The 8,719-nt window shown below is 41.1% G+C and overlaps 1 pseudogene; it reads left to right on the forward strand.

Annotated features, from left to right (window-relative positions):
• Positions 1-4,671: 4,671 nt before the first annotated feature.
• On the forward strand, positions 4,672-6,419 carry LOC126068764 (uncharacterized protein C6orf15-like; annotated as a pseudogene).
• The last annotated feature ends 2,300 nt before the right edge of the window (positions 6,420-8,719 follow it).

The following is an 8,719-nucleotide window of genomic DNA, read 5'->3' on the forward strand; positions in this document are numbered from 1 at the left end:
ATCAAAATGACAATGAAATACCACGTTACCCCTATTAGAATATCAATGATGAAAAAAAATGTAAAACAATAGGTGTTGGAGAGGTTGTAGGGAAACTGGAACCCTCATTCACTGGTGATGGGAAGGTAAAATGGGGCAATCATTGTAGAAAACAGTTTGGCATTTTCTCAAAAAAAGTATACAGAGCAAGATACATAAAACAAACTTTAACAGAACTGAAAAGTGAGATAGACACCTCCACAAGTGTAGTAGGAAACTTCAACATACCACTTTCGGAGAAGGACAGGACTTCCAGTAAGAACTCAATAGAGACACGGAAGACCTAATTGCTACAATCAACCAACTTGACCTCATAGACTTATACAGAACTCTCCACCCAACTGCTGCAAAGTATACTTTTTTTTCTAGCGCACATGGAACGTTCTCTAGAATAGACCACATATTAGGTCACAAGACAAAGCTTTGCAGAATCCAAAACATAGAAATATTACAAAGCATCTTCTCAGACCACAAGGCCAAAAAAGTGGAATTCAATAACAGAAAAATTAGGGAAAAGAAATCAAATACTTGGAAACTGAACAATACCCTGCTGAAGAAAGACGGGGTTATAGAAGACATCAAGGAGGGAATAAAGAAATTCATAGAATGCAACGAGAATGAAAACACTTCCTATCAAAACCTCTGGGACACAGCAAAAGCAGCCCTCAGAGGTCAATTTATATCGATAAATGCACACATACAAAAAGAAGAAAGAGCCAAAATCAGAAAACTGTCCCTAAAACTTGAACAAAAAGAAAGTGAGCAACAAAAGAATCCATCAGGCAGCAGAAGAAAACAATAAAAATTAGAGCTGAACACAATGAATTAGAGAACAGAAAAACAATTGAAAGAATTAACAAAGCCAAAAGCTGGTTCTTTGAAAAAATTAACAAAATTGAAAAACCATTGGCCAGACTGACTAAAGAAATACAGGAAAGGAAACAAACAACCCGAATAAGAACGAGATGGGCCACATCACAACAGACCCAACTGAAATTAAAAGAATCATATCAGATTATTACGAAAAATTGTACTCTACCAAATTTGCAAACCTAGAAGAAGTGGATGAATTCCTAGAAAAAAACTACCTACCTAAACTAGCGCAATCAGAAGTAGAACAACTAAATAGACGCATAACAAAAAAAGAGATTGAAAAGGTAATTCAAAAACTCCCAACAAAAAAAAAACCCTGGCCCGGATGGCTTCACTGCAGAGTTCTACCAAACTTTCAGAGAAGAGTTAACACCACTACTACTAAAGGTATTTCAAAGCATAGAAATTGACAAAATACTACCTAACTCATTCTATGAAGCCACCATATCCCTGACACCAAAACCAGGTAAAGACTTCACAAAAAAAGAAAATTACAGACCTATATCCCTCATGAACATAGATGCAAAAATCCTTAACAAAATTCTAGCCTATAGAATTCAACAACATATCAAAAAAATAATCCACCACGACCAAGTGGGATTTATACCAGGTATGCAAGGCTGGTTTAATATTAGAAAAACCATTAATGTAATCCACCATATAAATAAAACAAAAGACAAAAACCACATGATCTTATCAATTGATGCAGAAAAGGCATTTGACAAAGTCCAACATCCATTTATGATAAAAACTCTCAGCAAAATAGGAATTGAAGGAAAATTCCTCAACATAATAAACGTCATCTATTTGTAAAAAAAAAAAATTTTTTTAAGCCAACAGCCAACATCACTCTAAATGGAGAGAGCCTGAAAGCATTTCCCTTGAGAACGGGAACCAGACAAGGATGCCCTTTATCACCGCTCCACCGCTCTTAGTCAACATTGTGCTAGAGGTCCTGGCCAGAGCAATTAGGCTAGACAAAGAAATAAAGGGCATCCAGATTGGCAAGGAGGAAGTAAAATTATTTCTATTTGCAGATGACATGATCCTCTACACAGGAAACCCTAAGGAATCCTCCAGAAAACTACTGAAACTGACAGAAGAGTTTGGCAGAGTCTCAGGTTATAAGATGAACATACAAAAATCACTTGGATTCCTCTCCATCAACAAAAAGAACATCGAAGAGGAAATCACCAAATCAATACCATTCACAGTAGCCACCAAGAAGATAAAATACTTAGGAACAAATCTTACCAAATATGTAAACGACCTACACAAAGAAAACTACAAAGTACTACTGCAAGAAATTAAAACGGAGCTACATAAGTGGAAAAACATACCTTGCTCATGGATAGGAAGACTGAACATAGTAAAAATGTCTATTCTACCAAAAGCCATGTATACATACAATGCATTTCCGATCCAAATTCCAATGACATTTTTTAATGTGATAGAGAAACAAATCACCAACTTCATATGCAAGGGAAAGAAGCCCCGGATAAGTAAGCATTACTCAAAAAGAAGAAAGTGGGAGGCTTCACTCTACCTGATTTTAGAACATATTATACAGCCACAGGAGTCAAAACAGCCTGGTACTGGTACAACAACAGGAACATAGACTAATGGAACAGAATTGAGAACCCAGATATAAATCCATCCACATATGAGCAGCTGATATTTGACAAAGGCCCAGTGTCAGTTAATTGGGGAAAAGATAGTCTTTTTAACAAATGGTGCTGGCATAACTGGATATCCATTTGCAAAAAAATGAAACAAGACTCATACCTCACACCATGCACAAAAACTAACTCCAAGTGGATCAAAGACCTAAAACATAAAGACTAAAACGATAAAGATCATGGAAGAAAAAATAGGGACAACCTTAGGAGCCCTAATACAAGGCATAAACAGAATACAAAACATTACCAAAAATGATGAAGAGAAACCAGATAACTGGGAGCTCCTAAAAATCAAACACCTAGGCTCATCTAAAGACTTCACCAAAAGAGTAAAAAGACCACCTACAGATAGGGAAAGAATTTTCAGCTATGACATCTCCGACCAGCGCCTGATCTCTAAAATCTACATGATTCTGTTAAAACTCAACCACAAAAAGACAAACAACCCAATCAAAAAGTGGGCAAAGGATATGAACACACACTTCACTAAAGAAGATATTCAGGCAGCTAACAGGTACATGAGAAAATGCTCTCGATCATTAGCCATTAGAGAAATGCAAATTAGAACTACAATGCGATTCCATCTCACTCCAACAAGGCTGACATTAATCCAAAAAACACAAAATAATAAATGTTGGAGAGGCTGCGGAGAGACTGGAACTCTTATACACTGCCGGTGTTAATGTAAAATGGTACAACCACTTTGGAAATCTATCTGGCGTTTTCTTAAACAGTTAGAAATAGAACTACATTACAACCCAGAAATCCCACTCCTCGGAATATACCCTAGAGAAATAAGAGCCTTTACACGAACAGATATATGCACACCCATGTTTATTGCAGCCCTGTTTACAATCGCAAAAAGCTGGAAGCAACCAAGGTGTCCATCAACGGATGAATGGTTAAATAAATTATGGTATATTCACACAATGGAATACTACGCATCGATAAAGAACAGTGACGAATCTGTGAAACATTTCATAACATGGAGGAACCTGGAAGGCATTATGCTGAGTGAAATTAGTCAGAGGCAAAAGGATAAATATTGTATAAGACCACTATTATAAGATCTGGAGAAATAGTATAAAGTGAGAAGAACACACACTTTTGTGGTTACGAGGCGGGGGGGAGGGAGGGAGGGAGGGAGAGGGTTATTTACTGATTAGTTAGTAGATAAGAACTACTTTAGGTGAAGGGAACGACAATACTCAATACACAGAAGGTCAGCTCAACTGGACTGGACCAAAACCAAAGAAGTTTCTGGGATAAACTGAATGCTTCTAAGGTCAGCAGAGCAAGGGTGGGGTTTGGGGACTATGGCTTAAGGGGACTTCTAAGTCAATTGGCAAAGTAATTCTATTATGAAAACATTCTGCATCCCACTTTGAAATGTGGCATCTGGGGTCTTAAATGCTAACAAGTGGCCATGTAAGATGCATCAATTGGTCTCAACCCACCTGGATCAAAGGAGAATGAAGAACACCAAGGTCACACGATAACTATGAGTGCAAGAGACAGAAAGGGCCCCATGAACCAGATACTTAGATCATCCTGAGACCAGAAGAACTAGATGGTGCCCGGCCACAACCGATGACTTCCGTGACAGGGAGCACAACAGAGCACCCCTGAGGGAGCAGGAGAACAGTGGGATGCAGACCCCAAATTCTCATAAAAAGACCAGACTTAATGGTCTGACTGAGACTAGAGGAATCCTGGTGGTCATGGTTCCCAAAACTTCTGTTGGCCCAGGACAGAAACCATATCCAAAGACAACTCATCAGACATGGAAGGGACTGGACAATGGGTTGGAGAGAGATGCCGACGAAAAGTGAGCTACTTGTATCAGGTGGACACTTGGGACTGTGTTGGCATCTCCTGTCTGGAGGGGAGATAGGAGGGTAGAGAGGGTTAGAAACTGGCAAAATTGTCACGAAAGGAGAGACCGGAAGGAGGGAGCGGGCTGACTCATTAGGGGGAGAGTAAGTGGGAGTATGGAATAAGGTGTATATAAGCTTATATGTGACAGAATGACTTGATTTGTAAACTTTCACTTAAAGCACAATAAAAATTATTTAAAAAAATGGTGGATTTCACTCAAAAGGGCCACTGCCCTCCACCCACTGGCCAGTCTGGAGAGGAACTCTTCTCTCCTCCCATAGCTAGCCAGCAGGGGGTATGGATGGTGGTGGAGCAGTAAAATCTGCTAACTGCTGATGTTTAGACCTCAGGCAACCACACATGCTTAGTCTTGGGACCTCCCAGAAGCAATGGAGAGAACAAGGGCATTTCAAAACTTTTTATCAGGAGGAGTTTCAAGCATATTTAAAGTAGACAGAAAAGTCAATGAAACCCTATGCTTCCCTCACCCAGCTTCAACAAATATCAACTCATGGCCATTCAACAGTAGCATTTAAATGCCCTCCTTTACTGTTGGAAACATCTGCTCTCTTTCTAGATCTCTTAAGCTCTGTGGACACAACTGACCATCTGTAATAGGCAGAATGATGCTCCCCCCAAATATGTCCACATCCTAACCCCTGGAACCTGTGAATATATTAGGTTACATGGCAAAGGGAAATTAAGGTTTCAGATGGAGTTTGCTAATCAACTGACTTTAGAGTAGGGAGATTATCTGGGATTATCCGGATGGATCCAATGTGATCATAAGGGTCTACAGTAAGTGCAGAAGAGAAAGGAGGTCAGAGTGATACAGTGTGAGAATTTGGCCTGCTGTTCCTCGCTTTGAAGATGGAGGGGGGGGGGCTACGAGCCCAGGCAAGTGGTCTTTAGAAGCTGGAAAAGGCACAGAGATGGATTCTCTTCTAGAGCTTTCAGAGAGGAATGAAGTCCTCACGATACCTTGATTTTGAGCCAATGAGACTCATTTTGGACTTCTGACCTCCAGAAATGTCTCTTTGCCAGAAGTATCAGTGCAGTGGAGGAGAAAGTCCCCCTGGACTTGGGACCAACTTACCTCTGCTTGGACAACCTTCCTTGGCCAGGTCCTCCGACTCTGAACATCCAAAGCCCAAGCCAGATGCTGGGTCTAATGGCTTAGCAAGGAGTCCTCTGAAGCCCAAGATGTCTCTGTATGATGGCTCCCAGGCTGCACGAGGTTCTGGGGTGCAGAAGGGGCTGTCATCGGAGGGGCTGCGCTCTAAGGACTCCTGGCCCCCTGAGGGTCCTTGGCCGGTGATGGCTGCTGCGGCTGAGGACCATCCCGGGGACTTGCTGCCAGAAGGACTATCCTACCTTGCTAGTGCTGTTGCCCTCCCTCTGGGCAGCGGCCTTTTGCCTGAAGGTCCTTCTGCACACTTTGCAGGTGTCCCCCCTGCTGCTTTCCTCCTCCACCAGGACCCTGAGCTTAGATGGCCACCACGTTCTAGTCCACTGGGAGCCCAGGGGGAAATCCCTGTCCTACGCCCACTCTGTGCTCTCATCAACAGAATCCGTCAGTCACTGCTGCCTTGTCACCCCTGGGGGGCCCTGAATCCTTGTGTGTCCTGGGGAGGTGGACGTCCTGGAACTGGCTGGGGGACAAAGCCCATGCCACCATCCCATGCACGAAGCTGGGGAATCAACAATCAATTCCCAGGTTCTAGCTGGGGGAATATCAATAGGTATCCAGGTGGCAGCTGGGGGATTAGTAATCAATATCCAGGAGGCAGCTGGGGGAATATCAATCAGTATCCAGGGGCTACCTGGGGGAATATTCATCTACCCCCAGGGACCAATACTCAACTCCCTCCCAGAATTCTCCGTCCTCCTGTCTCTTCTTGGAATACTCCAGCTGGCTTCCCCAATTCTCAAGATCCTGGGTCACAGTAGGGTTAGGAGTGTGACGGGGTGGGGAGGGGAAACCTAAATTGGAAGTCACAGAAGGGAGTCCTGCCCCCGCCCTTGCAGTATGAACCTCATAAGGATTCCATCAGCCCGTCTCCGAGCGTTACACCCACTTCTCACTGCCTCCCCTGCCCCTCTGCACTGATCAACAATAAAACACAAGTGGTTATGGAAAAAAAAAGTATACAGAACTACCATATGACCCAGCAATCCCAGTCCTAAATACATACCCAGAAGAAGTGAAGACAGCAGCACAGACGCATGCATACCAATGTTCATTGGAGCACTATTCACAGCAGCCAAAAGTTGGAAACAATCAAAATGTCCATCAACAGATGAATGGATAAACAAAATGTACTATGTACATACAATGGAATACTACTCAGTTGTAAAGTGAAATGAAGCTGTGATGCATGCCACAACATGGATGAACCTTGCAAACATCATGCTGAGTGGAATGAATCTGTCACAAAAGAACAAATACTGTATAATCCATTTATATGAAATAAGCAAATATATAGAAACCAAACATGTTACCAAGGGTAGGAAGGAGGGGCAAAGGGAGAGCTTATACTCAGGGGGCATTGAGGTTATGTTAATGGTAGTGGAATGATTTGGAAAAGGATAGTAAGCATGGTTTTGTTATGTACGATTTCACCACAATAAAATTAAAAAAATTGAAAAATACTTAAACTGAATAAAAGTTGTACAACTTACAAAATTTTTTTTAAAAAAACAAGCAAAAATAAAATAAAGGAGGTAATTGATAATTATAAAACTGAGCTCAATGAAATTGAAAACAAAATATAAGTATAAAGGGCCAACAATAGAGAAATATAAAAACCAATATGTCTCAATCAGCTGTCTATTTTTCCTACACAGAATGTGTTCTTGACCTGATTTAGGAAATGTTTGGAAGCTCATGCTATCCTCCGATCTCCAGTGGAATGATTTGCCCACTCGTAGGCAGTAGTTTGCATCCTAGTCCAAACGCTTAGGATAATCATCAAATGCAGTTCTTTTCATTTTGACAATGTGATTCTGCTTTCAGAGAGCTAAAATCTTCCTTCCTATTGCTTTCACCCCACTGGTCCTTGCTCTGCCCCAAGGAGCCATGCAGAATATATCTGCTTAGTTTATTTATTATTTGATAAACAAACAAACAAAAAAAAAACAAACACTGTTGTCGGAAAGGGCAGAGTAGAACTGCCCCCATAGGGTTTCCAAGGCTGTAATATTAACAGAAGCAGATTGCCACATATTTCTCCCAAAGAATGGCTAGTGGAATGGAACAGCCGACATTGCGGTTAGCAGCCTAGTGCTTAATCACTGGGCCACCAAGTCTCCTTTTTTATACCTTATATTATATCCTATTATTTTATAGTCTTTTAGAAATTTCAACAAAGAGACTGTGTCCTCCTAATCCTTTTCACTTATGACTTAATTTTCATGCCTTGGTTGACTGACGAGGAGCTGTCTGCAGAAACTGAGGCCTGAAAAAAGTTACTCCACCCACGAACTTCAGAAAAAGGCAATGGCTTGCCTATATCTCATATTAGACCTCCCATTAGTTCTCCCACTACATCCTACAGAGTTCCTATATAATGAAAACTGGAAAGCAGCTGCTGCGCCTTCTCTCACCTTAAGGATATTAAGGAGTCAACGCCTGGAAAGGAAATGATACCCAATCATCATCTAACTAATGTGCAGAACTTAATGAATCACATAGCAATTTCATGTCCATTAATTGCATGAGTTCAAGAGGACAAGCACCTAATAAGGTATCTGGCATAGATTAAGAACTCAATATGTGGCTGCTTTACTTAATACAGTCATGCAAAACAGCTAGTAAACCCGTTGCTGTCAAATAAATTCCAATTCATAGCAACCCTATACAATTGAAGTTCAGAGAGCTGAAGACATTTGCTCAAATTCATACAGTGAGTACAGTATTTTTTACGCAAATAACATGTGCCTTCTCCTTTTGTTTGCCAATCGTGCCCTCCTGCCATGAGGTATTTTCATAAGCGCTGCTATGCCAATTTTTTTACATGTTGCCATAAAAAATTAGCATAACATGCTTATGAAAGTACCTCCTGGGGGGAGGGCATGGTTGGCAAACAAAAGTAGAAGGCACACGTTATTTGCATAAAAATATGGTACTCACAATATGAATTTGAGTAAATCCCTTCAACTCTCTGTTGCACATTATTTGCCTAAAATACAGCAAATGTGGGACTAAGATTCAAATTTAAGACTCCTGACACAAACTCCATGCTCTTTCT

This window comes from Elephas maximus, chromosome X (assembly GCF_024166365.1).
Source record: "Elephas maximus indicus isolate mEleMax1 chromosome X, mEleMax1 primary haplotype, whole genome shotgun sequence".
Lineage (NCBI taxonomy): Eukaryota > Metazoa > Chordata > Mammalia > Proboscidea > Elephantidae > Elephas > Elephas maximus.